Genomic DNA, 19,441 nt, shown 5'->3' on the forward strand with positions numbered 1-19,441 from the left:
CTTGGCAAATCATTCCTAAGTTTACAGCTGTGGTATATTTTTCTTTAAAGAACAATGCTTCTGGGGAGACCAGCACCCTTGGAAGGGAAAAGATACTAGATCAGCAAAGCAACAAATAGGCTTTAAACTTTGTAAATAGGAGTGTTTTTGTGTAAAGACATTGCTGCTGATCCTATCCTTAGCTTAGAAATAGATTATTTGGAAAAGAAAATTGATGAGAATGTAGTCTTTGTTGCAGTGGTAGTTTACCAAGCTAGAAATTTCCATGTCAACTATATGCTCAATACACTTCTATAATCCAAATGCTTTTGTAAAACAGATACTCAGCAGTGACCTTAGAAAATAAAGGGAGTTCCTTTGGTTCAGGAAAAGTGTGTTTTGCAAACCTGATCTGACTGCATTGTTAAAACACTGACTCCCAGGGAAGAGATCCTGATTTGCGGGGAATTTATCTAATTACTCACTGTGGTGTGATAAATTGTATTATCTTTCTAATATGAACTGTAAATACCTTGGGAGAGATGTGTGGTATTTGCATATATTACAGTTTTATCTCATTGACACTTGATAAATAATAATAATCCCATGATCATCAGAGTCAGCAAATAGTTTCATCCTGGGAAGAGCTTAATATCAGGTGCAATTACTGGCTAACTCTTAAGCCAACAGTTCTGGAGAAACTGCTACTTCCAGTGGATTATTTCACAATTTTGTGTGCAGTGTTGTCAAGAGACTTACACTGCTGTACAGTAAGGCTGTTATTTTTGGGGGAAAGTATCTGTTGATTGGCTTTGTCTTAGCAGGAACTAAGGCTGTGTTGTCTGATGCATAATTAATCTGAAAGCAAAGGTCACTGAAAAGCTTTAGCTTTATTTAACAGATAGTGCTGGCATGCATTTGAATACTTTTTTATTTCTTGTCTTGAAATATTTTTAAAATCTCAACTATGGCTTTTATGTACATAATAGAGCTGGCAGCTATTTAGACAGCACTTACAAAACTTTTCATAAATGTTTCCTTGGCAGCTGAACATTTCTACCTCAAGTATATATTTTTCATAGAAAACTACACTGCTGCCAGTTTCATTCTGAGGTCTGTGAAGGAAAGGGTACTCTGATGTTGACATTTTCACTGGATTTTCAGGTGTTGCTGTAACTTTTTACTCCTTTGTTTTATACCATCTGTCTTGTCTTTGGCCAAAAGAGAGGAGAGCAGTCACACACTGCTTCTAGGCATTTTTGAAATGGTACAGGAAAGTCTCATTTTGAGTACCTGGCTACCTTTGGAGAATTCAGCTGCATCCTGAGGAAGACAAGTGAGGAATCCAGAGACTACAAATAAGTCAGAGCATGCTGGTACACGTCTAAATGTGATTCAGTTGGATTTATGAAATGGAAATAGAAAAGACAATACTGACTGTGTGTTTATATGTATCCTCGAAGAAAGATCCCCTCAAGACAAGAGTGCTCTTGAGCTTTTCCCAGCCCTGAGCACAGCCCTGGCCTGGGCTTGAGCTTTGCAGTAGGGGGGAAGTTCTGCAGGTGGGTAGTGAGACCCTTTGCTGTAGACACAGGCTACAGATTTCTGCTTTTGTCCTTATCAATTACTTGGAGCTGCAGAGAAATGCTCTAGCTGCAGTAGATGATGGGGTTTTAGGTGGAGGGTGCAGGGACAGAGATATTTGCCATTCTCCTCGGTCTCTCACTCCAGTTAACATCGAGTTTCTGTTTGTCCTCTTAGTCCAGGGAAAATGCAAGCTGATTTAATAAAGTGTGTTTCAGCAGAGTTGCCTTACCTTTGTCTGTCTCCTAGTATTAGAACATGTCCATCAGCTATTTTTAACTGATGCTAAATAGCTCATAGGACCCAGGTAACTTAGGTGCATGTTCAAGCCATAAGGTGTCACCTCTGAAAAAGATATGGGGAAAAATAAATTTTTCATTAGTATTAAAGCACAGAAATAGAAATGTTTTATGTTAAAAACCTGACATTTTAATTTCTGTTTAAACAGGAAAAGTTAAGAAACGACTGGATTTACTTTGTAATAGTTATATTTTGAAAGTGTAAAAGTTTCAAAAGTCTGACTTCTTTAAATACTGTTTTCAGTGTAGCCCATGAAGCCTAGATGCTGTTATCTAAAAACTCTGTGGTACATCCTGTGAGATCTGCCCTGAAGCTGATAACATATATCCTTTGTGTATGATAATCTTGAGGCCTCAGCAGTGCTTCAGAAAAGATGAATTCAGCCTGCCCTTCTGTAAGGGGGTGTTCTGAAGTGCAGGAGAAAGGGGAGCCCATGAAATACATGTTAATTTGTCTTGGTTTCCTCTCGCCTTTCCTACTGCAAGAGGTCTAAGTACAACAGTTATCAGATGATTTTTTTTGCATTCTTTGCAGTGAAATAAATACAAAAGCATTTTATAAACATGAATTATGTTTATCCCAAATAATGATGAAGGTAATTTTTTGTACTGGATGAGCAAGCAGCTGAAGGGCTGTGTGCAAAAAATAGCATAGTTGTATATTTGTGCCTGCATTGCAGAGACACTAAAGAATTTATTTAGCTTTAGCTGAAAAATCTGAAGTGATAATTACATCTGTGTGTTTATCAAACATCTGCAAATTTTTCCATTTCAGTGAGCACAGCTAGTGCCTCCCACTGGTTATTTGTAACCATCCCTCTGAATCAGTGTCATGAAGGGCTGAGATTTTTAGAGCATAACAATGCAGTTTGCTATTGTGGAAATAACAGAGTCACATGCTGCCTGATGAAATGTCAACCATAAAGTCCTTAAGTCTGAAAAAATTGTGCAAAAGCGGTACTGTAGTAAGAGAAACCAAGCCCCAAACCAAACCAAGCAAAAAACCAAAAAAAGTATCTGAAAACATTCCATGTCACAGTTTTGTGAATAGATTGAATGTATTTTTCACAAGTTGGTGTGGAAGAAAAATTACTGTTAAATGCAACTTTCAGGAAGAGTTAAACTTTCTTCAGAGGCTGTTTTTTATGCAAGTGCAAAGTATAGTTAAGGCTATGTAAATACACTAGATTTTCTTTTTTAAAGACATTTTTCTCTTAGTGAAAAAGAAGTTGGTGCATTTTCTTTAATTAGATACAGTACAATTACTATTTCATATTTGATTTTAAGATGTTCAGTAAAATTTAAATAAGGAAACATTAAATACAAGTTTGAGAGATTTAGGTAATGTAAGTAATAATGTAAAAAAAACTTAAACCTCTCCCCCCCCCCCAAAAAAACAAAAAAACCCAACAGCAACCACCCTACTACAAAATATAAAGATGTGAAATTCTACAACTTTTACCCAATTTAGAGACTCTGTTGCACCAGCACCTGTGACACACAGGGAATACATTCCACATCTGGAATGTTTTATGTAGGATGGATTATCAGATTCCTTAATTTTGAAATTTCAGTTTCTTCTCTAAACATGCTTGTCAGACAGGAATTTGTATAAAAATTAAAGTAAATAATTCATCTACCATTTAAGAAAAACTTAGCAAGTTTTAACAGATTAAAACCAGACAGGGAGTCCATCAATTTAAATATGTTCAGTTTGGCAAACCACTCTGATTCTCAGAATAAATAGGTGAAGTGAGCTTAATTACTGTCTTACAGCCTATACATTATGAAGGAGGAGGTATATATGAAGGTGGAAATAAGATTTGATTTTAATAATATATTCCTTGGAATCAATTCAAGCTGACAGCTTTAAGATCTCAGTTCTGGGAAATGCTGAGCACCTGCAACTGTGAGCAGTCAGCAGCAGACAGAAGTGTTATCCTTCCAGGAGGTCAAGCCCTCTGTGACTAGGCCTTCTCAGTGGTGAGGAAAGATGCATGAATGGGTTGAAAGAGTATGCAGATGATATAAAACCATTTAAGAGGTAGGTATGAATCATGTTGGGTATTATTACATATGTATGCATAGTTGTTTACTTTTTGAGAAAATGCAGCACAAATACAGTTTTGTAGGTGAACAGGTTTCCAAGAAAATAACTGCACATTTCCATAAAACTATGTGGCATTTCTTCATTTGAAATGTGAAGAAACATGATATTTACCTTATGTAAAGCATTTGTGACTTTCTTTTCTTTTCTGAATGCTCCATGATCATCCAGTAGGCAGTGGGCATGATTTGCTCATGGCAACATCATGCAAGTAGACAGGAGTCTCAGGGTGACGATATAAGATAGGAGAAAGAAACCTCCTAGTGTTTTCAGGGAGATATTTTAGTTTCTAATAAAACAATCACTGCCACAAGCAGTGATTCCTTCAGTGACAATTCAGTGATGCCTTCTAGAAGCTGTTACAGAATATTCTGGTGAAAAAACAATTCACTGCCCATGGCACATAGACTCTAGGAAATGAGCCACCACTGAAAGCCTGTGTTTAACAGAGTAGCTATCTAAGTTGATGTTAATAGCAGGCATCCAGCCTTTAAGGTTCTTAAATCCACTTCAGTGGGTATTGATTTGGATAATAAGAAATATTTCCTTAGGGAAACACTCAATAAAAGAGCTTAAGGCAAGGGGAAGTGATTTTGCACGGCAGTGAATGTGAAGAAGGAGAATATTTAGCCAAACAGCAATCTCTGTGATCAGCTGTGTTTCTGACTTTTTGTGCATCTTAAGTGTTTGGAAACCTCCCCTGGAGCCTGGAAACACTGCTGCTCTCAGGGTGATTCTACCCTTGACAGGAGGAAAGCTGCTGGTGTTCACATGTGCGCTTCCTGAGCTCATCTGGGAGAGCAGGCAGGGCATGTTAGCCCGTGATAAATTCAGGGCTACGAGGGCTGATTTCCAGAAGGGCTCTGCCTCTGTAAGTGGGGTCTGCCAGGGTCCTGCTCTGCAGGAGGATAATGTGCCCAGAGGCAGGAGCTCTGTGCCAGGTTCCTCCAGCACCCCCAGACCTTCAAGTCTGAAGGTCCAGTCTGCCACTGATCTGATGACATATGGCAAAAATTAGGAATTATTATGGACAGACCTTACCTTAAATTTAGACTTGTTCAGAGCCCAGATTCTGCCACATCAGCCATCAGGGTCAGGTTCATTGCATGCTGTGTTTATGCCAGGATACTGGGATAGCAAGTGTGTTTGAAATGTGTGCTCAGGAGAGAGGTACTAGCAAAGAAGGGAAGACAAGTGATCAGTGACAGACTTTCTTATGAAAAAGAGTGACTTCTCAAGTTATCATGAATGTTTATTTGGATCTGTGTTTTAGTTTAATCTAAAGATACTAAAATTAGAGCTAAATAAAAATATATCTTTTTTTCTGTGCCTTCTCACCTTCTACTGCAGTCCAGACCTGCTTGACATTTTCCAGATGCGAGCTAAGCGCTGAGGCCTGTGCAGTCTTCCCTGTGCTGCTGGAACAAGGTGATGATCTATTTGGGGAGGGTGAGGATGGTGTCACTGAAAGCAGAGATGGAGCTACACTGGAAGCATTCCTTTAGTTCACCCCCTTTCAGTACTCATTTGCTGATACTCAGTTCCCTGAACATGGGTTCTTTTTGTTTAACTGCACACCCCTCCCCTTTGCTTTGCATTCCAAACCTACTGACGCGCTGTGAGGGCCCCTGTTCAGATCAAGGTGACTTGAAAGAGTCTGAGTGTGGAGGATCTGAGGAAACTGGAGCTTGGTGGGAGCAATGCCCAACAGAGCAGCTGGAAACACTTCCAGAATTCACAGGGAATTGTGACTGAAAGGGGTAATAAAATGTGAATGCAGTGGAGTGAAAGAAGATTACTGAAAGATGGGTTTTGGTACACTGCTGGTGTAACTGGAGAGCTCTGAACGAGTAGTTAAGGCCCAGCGTATTGGAGAGGCACTCTGATAATGGAGTTAAGGGATTAAGTGATGTGGCAGCAGTGACAAGGAGCAATTTGTGATTATTTTCAGCATGTCAGCCAGATCAGAGAGAAATGGAACAGGTGTGGAGACTGGAAAGAAGGAAACAGATACAGGAGAAGACACAAATAAAGAATTTAGAGGCAGAAAAATGGAAAGGATGTGGATTTTGTAATTCCAGACAATTTTTGAATTACCTTTAGAATTGAAGAACAGATGCAAAGTTTGAGGGATAGTTTATATCCTTCAGAATAGAATGTTTCATTTTTTTAAGATATATGTGTGACATGCAGAGGTTTTTTGAGTAAAGAGAAAACCAGATTTTATATACAGCAAGTTTCAGTACAGTGAATCTCTCAACTTTCAGGTTCCTGAATATTTCAGGAGGACGGTAGAGAAAAGATGGAGAATGATAATGTGTTTCAAATCAGTTACCTTCGATATGTTTTGAAGAGGGAAGGAAATAATAAATGTCAACCTTCAAATAGGAGTTAAGCATGAATAGTCTGGGTATAGGTATATGCCAATCTTATTAGGGGGGCAGCTGTCTCATATCTTTGTCAACAACATAACTGACCATTACTAGAAAGTATTTTGATAAAAAAGAACTTGCTTCTGCAATTCTTCTATTTAAGTGCATTTTGGTAAGCACAAAGAACTGGATGCAGCTATGTCGATAGTGGGAAAAAGAGGGGAGAGAAGGTATTGTGGATTCATTAACAAGAACTCAATCCAACTTGGAATATACAAAAGATGCTGACGAGTGAGGGAGAAGAAAAGGTCACGTGAGTTTGGGTTAGACCTTGCCTGCAGGATTGTATCCACAATTGTAAATGGTCAGTGCCTCAATTTTTAATTTTTACACAGGATTTGGATGCCTTGAGGAATGCTTTGAGATGACATTTTATACACCTTTTCAATGGCAGAAGTAGCTTGAGATGAGTGAAACCTTTTGAGGGTTTGTGAATCTGTTCTTTGAGGTCACACAAGCAGATTGATTTTGTGACCTTATAGTAAAAAAATATCTGGTATGTACAAAAGCCTTGTAATGGAGTTGACAGAAATAGAGATAGTCATGGAAGTAGAATGTAACAGATAGAAGGTAAAAGTAAAAAGTTAATAAAAGAAGATACAGCTCAAGCAATTACCCTTCTTCTGTTCCTATGGCAGGCATTGTTACCCATTCTTGTGATTGTTATGTCACCGTGTTTTTGAGGTTTTTTTTAACATCAACTGAAAACAAAAGAAAAGAAAGTTTTGGAAGTATGCTTAGAAGTGCTAATAATGAGAACTTGCGAACAACATTGAAATTAATAAAAGTGGGTACTATAGGGAGCAGTTCTTAAATTAACCATCATATTACAGCCAGTCTCTACATGGCTTGTGTACTTTTTCATGAAACATTTAGGCTTTCCTTTCTTCTCTTCAATTACAAAGTCAAAAGATCAGGCTGTTGCTTTTCTTTTGAGACCTTTCAGAGACTTAGGGTGCTCTATTTTCTATCTTGGGTTGTCACCTGATTCTCATTCAGAATGCCCTTTTGATGGCAACTTTACAGGGCACTCTAGTACTCTAGTTGGGTGATTTTTGGTTTGTTTTGGGTTTGTTTAATTTATTTGTTTTTAATAACTGCTGTTGCCTCTGCATATTGTGCACAGTACAATTTATAATTTACTTAGCTTAGTCACAGCTGTCTTATAGTGACTTGCCTTTCTCTTGCTTGTTTGTTTTGTCTTGAAGGTTTGTAGAGCTCTAATGTGTTTCTCACAACACATTCTTATTTCCCGTTGAACACAACACCAGCAGCTCCCAGTGAAAGCATCATTCCTGATGTTCAGACCTTACAGTGCTCAGTCAGAGGCTTTATTTTCTCCTGACATACTTCCTCAGACTGTTCATTGCCCCTGTCCTGTGTGTACCATGTAGAGATGGACCCGTTCTAGTTCAGTAAGCCCGTAAATGTTAAAAACAGCACTTGTTCACCTTTGCCATTTACCCCCATGTTTACCTCATTCTCCTAGTGAGGATTAGCTCACTATGACAAACCCTCCAAACATGTTTTGTGACAGCCCTTTCCTTGCTCACACTGCTGTTTCTGATACTGCATTTATCCAACCCAAGCACCCCTGTGGCTTTCAGGCTGAGCATGTGCTCAGCTGCTGCAAATTTTTCCATGGTTCTAACTGAAATGTTCTTCTTGACATACCACTGCTATCTCAGTTGACTCTTGAATATTGCCATACGATTCCAGGTGCACTAACACATGTGAGAAGAATGCATATTCTTTGTTAATGCTCTATTTACTATGAACATATAAAAAAATCAAGTTTTTCTGCCATTTTGGGGCTCAGTTCTTTAATCTGACATGGGGGATTTTTTTTCCCCCAAAGCTTCTTACAGTGTTTAACAACTAGAAAACATTTATGTCACCAAAAAAATGTATTTTGGTGTTCTTTGTGAGCCACTATTAAGTATTTGAACTACTTGTGCCTGCAACCACCCTGTTGTGCTTTGCTATGACTTGGCTCAAGTTCAGTTTTACTTGTTTGGTTTCTGTGAGTCTCCTGCTTTTTTTTGCCATACTATGAGCTAATGAGAGGAGGTTTGACTGGCTGAGTTTTCCAAATAAAGCTTCTGTGGTGATCATTATCAAAAGGTTTCAGGAACAATAAATACATTCTTCTCAATTTCACCTTCACAAACATTACTCTTGTATATCTTCTTACATGGTGGATAACTCAAAAGCTGTTTATTTATTTCTTCACACTTGATTTAGATTAGGGTACTATTTTATTTAGACAGAAACTTTGGCATGATCAGGGAAGACTTTGTTTCAACTTTCTCTGAGAAGTTTGACTTTTCTGAGTTTTTTCCTTAGCCAGAAGAAAAAGACAAAATACTTGCTCCGCAAGAAAGTTGCTTACACACATTTATGTAAAGCTTAATTGCACTAAAAATAATGCTCTGTGACACTACTGGCTTCCCCCGAAGGTCAGAATGAGGGACACAGATTACTGATTTATTATGCATATTTTAATGCATGTGAAAAAGTATATATTTCTGAGGCTTGGCAAATTTGACAGGTGAGGCATCAATTTTTGGAAATGCTCTCTGTAGATATTTTTGAACTGTTTCTGTAATTATTTGTGGCACTTCTGGGGAGGACTGGGGGGGTTGATGAGATAATGTGGCAGTTAAAAATTGCGTGCATGAGCGCTGTAACTTGAGGTGATGGAAATATCTGTACTGCATGACTATCTTTTTCTCTGTAATATGCCATGTTGACAGTCTTATTTTCCCACTATCATGACAGAATCATGATGGTAAAGTCATGTTTCAAGGGTAATTGCATGAAATTGATTTGGTTAGGACACTTCAAGTCTTGCTTCTCTCTGGCCTTTGATGGAAAGAAGCTACAATCAATATTGTTTACTTTCTCAATTATCGTGTGTAAATTCAAGTCTAAGCTTTTGCAATTCAACTACATCAACCCTTAGATAAGCACTCACCAATCATCCATGAAGACACACTACTTTTCCCACTTTCTTGCTTTTGGTTGAAGGGAAACTAGAGAATGAGCCTCATCTCTAAAAGATATCTACCTGAGAGCATTTATGAATGCACTGGAAGTGTTGTGACATGTTTAAGTAATTTGTACATCAAAATGTAACTTCTCAGTTTTCACAGCCACCTTGCAGCTTTATTGATAAATTTAAAACTAAATGCAAAGCTACCACTATATATTCCTGTCTCCCAGGAATATTTCAGTATTTCAGGCTAAATAAAGAAATAAAGATCATTGCTGGGATGGCTGATAGTCTCACTTACCATAGAAATAAATTCAGTTAAAACATGGCAGTCTACAATCTACAGTTTGGGATTTTTTTATTATTTTTTTATTATTTTTATTTTTTCTCTATTAGATGTAACTTTCTGGAAAGAGAGATGAATATATGTGCAGTGCTGTGACCTGTCTTTTGTTGATCTTATGGAAGAAACTGCACTTGACATGGGTCGGGTGGCTTTGTGATGTTTTAAAAAACTGCAGTGATTTTGCAGGTAAGGAAAACCTGTAACACCAGTGAATTTCTTTACTAGGTGATGTATCTTCTGACTGTTGTATCCTCTGATGGCCTTTCTTTTTTGGTTCTGGTGGCTCAGATGTCATCATTATTTCTCTGATGCTGCTGGGGGAGACCTTCAAAGCTCTTGAGGACCTCTTTATTTAACTGAAAGCCCTCAAGTAGCACTCCTGGATTGATTTGGTTAGTCTAAAAATCAGAAGATGCATGAATGATAATTGTCTTGCACACCACTTATCCCTTTTTATTTAAGAGTGTGGATGTAGTGCTGGTAAGAGATGTGCTTTTGATAGTGCTAGGGAAGAAGATTAACTAGAAAAACTGACTGTCATACATGAATGTGCAAGCATGCCTAAGCACGTGAGACATGGAAGTTTAAGGAATTTTCTTAGAAACAGAAATTAGTTGAATCTCCATGGTCCATGTAGGTCTGGTCTCTTTACCCAATGTTCTAACTACTGCAAAGTGCAATGATGAACTAATTTGAGTCAGAGGAACAAATTGTATCCACGTGCCACCACTTGGCCTAAATGGAAATAGAACTTAATCCTCACTGGCAGGTAAAACACACACTGTTGGCTCTGAGATGATTAGCTGTGCTCTTGGGACAAAGCCAGCAACTTTTCAAAGAATGTTGAAGTTGTATAGTTGAACAAGGAATGCAAGAGGAAAGGTTAATTCTGTAATCTTTACTCAAACATGGATCAGCAGGCCTCAGTTTTTGTAGAACACAACGTGTGTTCTGTCCATGTCTGGCTGTCCCAGGCTTCTATCACTCAAGCTAACATAACTGTGATAACAGGTCAGGGTTTCTCTCTCATGCCTGAGGTGCCTGTACAGAATGAATCACTCAGTTTTGGTTCTGAAGTTAGGGACTCTGGTAGCCAGAACTTTTTCCAACACTGTGCCTTCAACAGTAGCTTGACTTTCTGGCAAGGTGTAGAGTGGTGGCTGGAGCAGTGCTTACACGCAGATTTGCAGCATATACAGGTCTGTAGGTGTGGCCTGTTTGTTCTGAAAGTAACAGGGCAAAGTCATTAGATTGGAGTCTCATTTCAGTCTCCAGTATGCCTGAAGTGCCTTTGGGCAACATGCCATTTTTCTGGGTGGAAAAATGTGTGAGACACCATTTCAGAGGGAGATAAAAGCTCCACTACCCCATTTGTGTAGGTGCCATGGGCAGAGGTGCCAGAGGCCTTTATACAGGTCTGTAGTGGACACTGGGCAGCAATACATGGTATCCTTCCAGACCGGAGGCAGTTATTTTGGGAAAAAAATTTCAAAGATTTCTGAAAAATGTTGTTTTCTTCCATTAAGTATTATGACTACTGAACCCTGTAAACAAGTACTGATGCGGGCAGAACACCCAGGGTAAGTTCTTAAATAGGTATTCTTCCTGAAAGTGGGGCACTCCAGCACATATTAATTGTAAAGACATTTACAATTTACATCTTTTTTAACTGCTTGCCTTTTGCTTCCCAGAGCTGAACAGCATGTTGCATTGACACTTTCTTTGTGCTTTACTTCCTTCTATGAAACACTGTCAAAATATATTTATTACATATCCTTTGGCAGAAGATTGATTTCCTGTGACTTCTCCTGCCATACAAAGATGTGTAAGTATCATTGTCCCAGAACACTGGTCCTATTACTGGGTTGTAAGTTGGGAGGTCTCAAGAATCTTTTTATTGCCCTATGACTTCTAAAAGGAAGAGGAAGCTAATGATTTTCTAAATGTCTTTTTCTCCACCCTTTAGATCCACTTCCACAAAACAAACCCTAGAGCCCATTTCATAACCTTTTCTCAATTGCAGAGTTCAAGCATGTTATCTGTGTGCCAGAGGAATGTGGGGGCTGGGGAGAAAAGGGTAGAGTAGATATCCAGGGAAGATTCATCCTCAGTTTGGAACAGCAATTACTCTAGCTATGAGTAAAGAATCGGACAGGGTGGGCTAAAACAAAATTGAATATCAGTTCTCCATGGAGCTGGATGGTTGTTAAACTGTAGGAGCAATTTCTTTACTACAGCCACAACTACCAATGCAGGCTGTGAGTGCCTGTAGCAGAAAGGTAGTGAGAATATTTTGTAAGTTCTTGTTTTGTTGGTTATGGAATGGAAACTTGGCCAAGTGTTGGTTTTCTTTTAAAAATTAACCAAACACTGAACAAAACCCCAGTATTAGGACTGTTCATCTTGAGGAATTAATACTTTATAACTGACACATATGTACACAACTGCCAACTAATTTCTGTTCAGTGTGAACATTTCTCTTTGATAACTGGAGAGCAACAGTAGTAGATACTGACTATTCCTGCACCAGGGCACTCCTGCCATTCTCCATAACTCTGTGCAGGTGCTGGACACTATCCCTCAGCCGTGAGAGAGCTTCCTCTGGCAGCTCTCTAGTCTCCCATGGAAATCATCCAATCTGAATAGAAAAAAGAATGTGCATGTCACCAGGCCTTGGATGGTCACATGCAGGCAGTAAACAGCGTTACAAGCAACTCTCTATATGTGTGCAGTTTCCTTGAAACCTTAGCCTTAATTAGACACAACCAAGTTGAGTCTAATTACAGTCTGTGAGGCATTTTACGACTACTTCACTTTTATCTACAATGGATAATTAGGCTGGAGTTTTCCCATTCACAATTTCATCCTTCCAATTGGTATTTTTCTGATATTTGAATTTTAAGAAGTTCAGATTTTTTTTTTTAAATTAAGAAAACTTCCTCTGTACCCTGTGTAAATTTAGACAAGGGTGAAATTAGAATAACTGGCATTTAAATCTCCTTGAAAGTTCTTACTGTATTTTGAGGTTGTATCTTGATGAGATAATTGAAACTGGTGGGGTCGAAGCATGAAGATGAATGAGACAGGTTCGTGTGTCCTGTGCTGTTTTGGGAAGCATGAAGGTAGAGCTGCTGAGGATCTCAGCAGCACACACAAAGCAGAAGGCTGGAGGTTGGCAGCAGCTGGATGCTGGAATGAGCTCCTGTTATTAACCACCTGTCTCAGCTGCTCCTGAACTCCAGCCCATTATACCTAGTCTCTCACTTTTCTGTTGGACAACTTAGCAAGGAGGGGAGAAAGTAATTCACTTTTGAGTTTTGTGATTTCTCTACTGATGTCCATAATGCAGTCCAGGAAATCATAGAATATCCTGAGCTGGAAGGGACCCACAAAGATTAAGTGCAACTCTTAGACCTGCATAGGGCCGTCCCCCAAGAGTCACCCTCTGGGTGAAAAGCCTTTTCCTGATGTCCAACCCAAACCTCCTTTGACTCAGCCTCATGCCATTTCCTGGAGTCCTGTCCCTGGTCAAAAGAGTGAAGAAATTGGTTCCTGCATCTCCACTCCCCCTCGTGAGGATCTTGAAGACAATGAGGTCTCCCCTCAATCTCCTCTTCTCCAAGCTAAACAGACCAAATTACCTCAGTCACTCCTCATAAGGCTTCCCATCCAGACCCTTCATCATGCTTGTGGCCCTCCTTTGGACGCTCTCTAATGATTTAATGTCTTTTTTATATTGTGGCACCCAAAACTGCCCCCAGTACTGGAGGTGAGGCTGCCCCAGGTCAGAGCAGAGCAGGACAGTCCCCTCCCTTGCCCAGCTGGCCAAGCTGTGCCTGATGCCCTCCAGGACAGGGTTGGCCCTCCTGGCTGCCAGGGCACTGCTGACTCATGGTCAGCTTGCCCCTGACCAGGGACCCCCAGGTCCCTTTCCATGGTGCTTCTCTCCAACATGTTGCTCCTCAGAATCTGGCACTAGCCCTTTTGAAACATACTGGAAAGAGTCACAGTAGCACATTACCTAGAAGCTGCTGTAGTAGAGGCAAGAGGCTTAATCGTATATAAAGCATGAGAATCAGGTCTGTGACCAAATTATTCTTGTATTTTTACCCTGATTCTAATACTTGCTCTTCAAAGAGCTGAGCCAGTCCTTTTCACTGCCTTGGTTTTGTTAATTTTAAAATAGGTGGGAGTTTATTGACTTGTGTAGGATTATAAAGGCTTCATACTTGGAAGACTGTTATGGCATGCTTGGATCTCCTGCATACACTTTGAAAATGACATTGAAAAAGTGGAGATAGGGCTGCAAAGCATGACTGGGAAACTGTAAGATACATCTTCCAGTGAAGGACTTACAGAACTCCATTTGTTTAGCTTCATTGCACAGAAGGGTGACTAGATGAGTGAATTTCGCTAGTACTTTTATGAGAGGAAAATGCTGGGTTCTTAAAAAGCCCTTTTATCTTGCGGAAAGAAGCATAACAAGAAGCAATGGCTGGGAGTTAAAGGCAGACAAAATCTATTTGAAAGAGGATCAGCTGATTTTGGGGGACAATGGGTGTGATTTTAACAGGGAGAGTGGTTAACTGTTGGGATAAACCAACAAGCCCTTGAAGTTTTCTGCAAAATGATGCCTTGTTGCAAGATATACTGTAGCAAAATAAAAATGTCTGGGTTGAAGCAGGCTCCAAAGGTTTTTGTTGTATGGCAGATTGAAGTAAATTATCTAGTAGTCATTTCTAATTTTAAAACACAGAATTCTGTGCACATAGCTCGTCTCTTCATCCATATGTATGCATGCAATAATTTTAAAATAATAAATATTGAACTGTATGCCTAGATTATACCTCTACAATATTTAACATCTTTTCCAAAATACATAGTACAAAGCAGACACATGCAATTTTTATTGATTTAATTTACACATACAATAAAAAAAAAAAATCACTTTTGGGTATAAAAGTGATTGTCAAAATGGAAATGTGATATTGCTCAAAAGGACCTGAGTTTCCAGCACCTGAAGTTACTTTTAATTTATGATTTTTTCTGTAATTTTTCTTTATCATAAATTAGGCTTCTCATGATAAAGTAAAAAACAAAACCAAGCAAAAAAATTAATCACAAGTCAAAACATGTATTTGATTTTGAAGAAAGGACATTTTTCCACTGTCTCAACACTGGAACTCTGAAGGGCAGAGAGTGTATTCATTTTGGATTATGTGTGCTTTTTTTTCTTCCAATATCAAAACAAAATCTGAAAGTGTAATAAACAAAAGAATTAGTCAAATAAGCCCTGTAGTTTTATGACTTTGAGGATAATCTTCCTCTGGTTCACTTGTGCTTTTAATTAGTGTGACAGTTACTTTATTTTTTTGTCTTAAATAAGCCCAAAAGTAAGGGCTCAAGATGGAGCACTCAGAGTTCATCTGCAGATTTTTGGTTTAAGATAAGAAACTAGGAATATTAGGATTGCAATAACCTGGTTCTACTTTTGTTGTTAACAATATTTACTGACCAGAGTGCTGTTACCTGTTGTCCAAAGGTTTCTCCATCATTGTGAATGTCTGCATTTTAGGGCACACCCTAAGCAGTGGCGTTTTTGGAGGTCCTGAACAATCCAGACTGCATGCATGGAGCAGGTTTTTTCAATCTTTTTCACTATAGCAAGTAAGGTGTTTGTATGGAGGCTGCCTTGGATATTTAGAATTTGGGGAAGAACTTTGCAATATAATGAAAAATGTGCTAGGTTGTATCTACAGTTAAGAATCTGAGCAGAGCTTGGTACTTTCAATGTCAGCTTTATTGCCTTCTTTATAACAGAAAAATAGTGAAGAGATCTCTCCATTAACAGCAGCTGACATGGACATTTCAAGTTAAGGCATAAATAAATAAGGGAGGGGAAGGGAGAAGTGGCTATGAATAAATAGGAATCCAAGAACAGATGATTGTGGGTGCATGTGTGGATACACGTACGTGTGCTTGCACAAGCACAGAGGTCACTACAGTGGATGTCTTCTGCAAAATAACTTTTTTGCAAATGGAAAAGCAAAGAATCCTGGCAAACAGGGGAAAGAAAAAGGTGAAAACAGAAAATTATTTTCATTGTTAATGCAGACCTTTTTGAAGAAGAAAGAGCAGCAGGGAAGGTTTTGGCTTTGCAAGCAGACATAGAAACCTCTGTCAGCTCATAATGAACCTGCTTTTGCCTTGGTTTTCGCCTGAGTTGTCAATGCTTGTGTTTTCCCTTTTCCTTCCTAGCTGAACTTCTTTCTTGATCAAAGCTCCTATTTTATTTTTAAACTTTTCATTCCCGTAAATGACTGGAAGCTCTCCAGATGAGCTTGGCTACAGCCAGAGGGGACTGGAAGCAAAGAGCAAGGACAGACACGAGGACAAATTACAGACACTTGGGGACACTCCTTTAAAGCAGCAAGAAGCAACTCCTTCCTCTCCTTGCATTTTAGCTCTTTCCAGTTTTTTCCAAGGAGCAGAGAATTTCATTTTACATCCCAGGGCAGGAAGAGATGTCAAGGAGACAACTTGACATCAAGAAAGACCTTGGCAATGCAAAGAGCCAAGATGTTTTTAAAGGATGTGAATAAATATTTTTGGAAAATTTAAATCATTCATTATGATGTAGGCAGCTGCACATAAGAATTAGACTAAAATGACAGGTTTGAGTGCAAAAACATTAGGACTCAGCCAAAGGGCACTTGCACCTGAGCAGTTTATGCCCAAATAACCAATGATAGAATCTCAATATCTACCTGGCAAGAAGTAACAGGCAGTAGTAGTTTTTGGATGCAAAGAAAGGCAAACAGCCCCGTAACCAATTCAGGCCCCTCTTTGCTCTTACCTGAGGCATGAAGTGCACCAGGCAGATGGAGAACAGAGTGGGGAGACAAGGTACTTGGGCTCTTTACGTTACTGATGCTGGCCTTGCATGACCTATCTGTCCAAGACTGTCCCCCTGTGAGGGATCCATGGATGAAGGATGAATGCAGTAATTCCTAGTGATGATGGCAAAAACCTAACAGGATCTGTTAACATTAAGGCGACAAAAAAGTATTCCCTCTTCTTCAAGAACATTTAAACAGTAATGATCTTAGTAATTTGGTGTGCCTAATCAGTCATATTTTCACTTGCTCTTAAGCCAATTTTTAATTTACCCTTTTAGCATTGTTTTCCTGTATACCAGCTGAACTATCTCCATTTAAAGAATGATATTTTACTAGTATTACTACCAATGTCTCAGTAGAAGAAGAATGTCTCAGAATAGAAGAAGTGGCAAAAGAGAAGGAGACCGTCATGCCGATGCTAGGTGGAAATCAGCTCCTTTTCATCATACTAGTGAGATGCCCTGTAAAGTGTGGTCCAGCTTTTGGATCACTCTCCATTTTTGTACCAGCTTTATAAAGGGACCTGATAACCTTCTCTCAAAGACTGTCAAAGTCAAGCTAGGCCTGGCGTGAAGGAGAAGTTCATATATTTATAGGAACGTTGAAATTTATTAGACTGTAGAATTAACTAGCCTTAACTTAAGGAGACATTGTCAGCTTAAATCTCACCCATTGTTAACATCTTGTATAAATAAGCTGCAAAAATTACTGTGCCTGATAGGGGAAAAAAATCTTCTCTGTTTAAAATAAACAAATGCAGGCATTTCCCTGAACTGTGTGAAAACCCAACACACAAAGGAATGACCCTATGTTGACAGTAAGTGTCAAACAGAAGTGAAATAAATTTTATGTCTGTGCTGAAAAAAAGAGAAAGCTTCCTTTTGGTGAATTACAGGCCATGAACATCACTGTTACTCTGCAGTAGTTTCACAGTCCTGCCTTTCTGTGTTGGTGTCAGAGAATGTCAGATACAACAGTTTATTAATGAAAATGTGTTTCCTGGACTGTCCTATCCATGGTGTAGGCCTCTCCCACACCCTGTGGTTTGGATAAGCCAGGTGCTATGCACAAACATGAACATCCCACAGTCAGCCCTGGTCTTGTTCTATCCTTGATGCAAGGTCAACAGCAGTGCTGTAGATCAGCTCTGTGCTAGTTGCTCTTAGAACTGTGTTCTGCTGAGCAGCTGGGCCTGGTCATGGGATGAGAAATGGACCACAGTGCAGATCCTCAACTAGGTATCTGCACTCCAAGATCCAGGCTCAAGGAGATCCTTTGAGGAAACGGTGCATCCTTAATCACCGCTTAGTAAGGTGTCCCTACTCGTGTCCTCACATTTACCCGAGGGTCTGTTTTCCTACCAAATTGTCCCATATCTTTTTAGTGAATAAAGCTTGGAAAGACAACAAGGCTGTAGCTTTTTGATCCAAAGAGCTGAGAGATTTGGTAACAGTACTAGATTTATGTTGTTACTCTGAGAGATGGCTTCTCTTGATATCTTGGTGCTGACACTCTTTTTAGAAGTTTTCCATTTCATTGGTGTCTGCCCTCACCTCCAAATGATCCTCTAACTGTGTCTCTACTTTGACTGCAGAGGCTACTAACCTTGCAACCTCCCTGTCAACCTCCTTATTCTTCCTTGGCATTTCATACATAGGAAAGGACCAGAGGCTCTCCTACAAGAAAGGTGCTCCCACATGTTTCTACCCAAATAAGCATACATCTGAAGCTGAAGCTAACTTCAGTCAAGATGTTTGCAGGACATTTGAGCTCTGCTGTTGGGTCTGTGAATTGTTTTCCAACAGTGTTGCCATTGTTTGAACATGTGTAGTGAGAGCAGGATCAGTGAAAGCATCACAGTGTGACTGTAGGCCAGCTGAGATGTATTTCCTGAAGGAAAGAGCTTGGAGTTACCATAGGTCCTCCACTGCTAAAATGCCTAAGAGTGCTGTCACCCTGACAATTGTAAAGGACATGATTTGTCCTGGCTTGGATCTGAATCTTAATATGAATCATTGTATAGATAGATCTATCAAAATTACATCAATGAAACACTTGTTCTTCACTAAGAGTTAGAAAAATAAATGTTCTGGGTTTTCCTCAACAGGAAAAAGATATTTTTATGTGCAGAGTTCCGTTCTCAGCCTTGTCACAGACTGGGCAGATGCTTAGCTTGCTTATAAAATACAGAGAATGATCCTGTCAGTTGCCCAGAACTGTGAGGGTAAAGCAACTGCAGCTATTCAACAACAAAGCAACACATACAAATACGATATAAAAATGTATGTAGTGTATATATATATATATATATATATATAAATCTATGGTATGTGTGTATATATATGTGGAGAGGGGGAGAGAGCACAACAAACCTATTCAACCTTTACAGTAGTAGCCATCCTTCCAATGGGAAATGATTTATTTTCATACCTGAAAAGCATGTGAAAATATCCCTGGAGCCTTAGATCACTGCTGTTGAAAACTAGTGACAGATGGGAATATGCTGATAATACCTTAGAAAGCTCTTACTATTCCTTTCACAAGTTTCAGATCTGCCCTCTCAGCAAACATATGCAACAGGAGGACAAACAACTGATGCCTTTTTAGTTCTGATTTTCACATCAGATAAGCTAGTTTCCTCAAAAGCCTTGTGGCAGATCACATTTTAAAATTGCATTTTATTCTTCTCTTCCCAAAATGAGAAACCCCTGTGGCCCACAATTCGGGCAGAGAGCTGATGGCCTTTTGTGCAGCACTTAGCAAGCTTAGGGTCAAATTCCAATGGTCTCGTAGGAAGCCT

This window comes from Cyanistes caeruleus, chromosome 1 (assembly GCF_971803275.1).
Source record: "Cyanistes caeruleus chromosome 1, bCyaCae1.hap1.1, whole genome shotgun sequence".
Classification (NCBI taxonomy): domain Eukaryota; kingdom Metazoa; phylum Chordata; class Aves; order Passeriformes; family Paridae; genus Cyanistes; species Cyanistes caeruleus.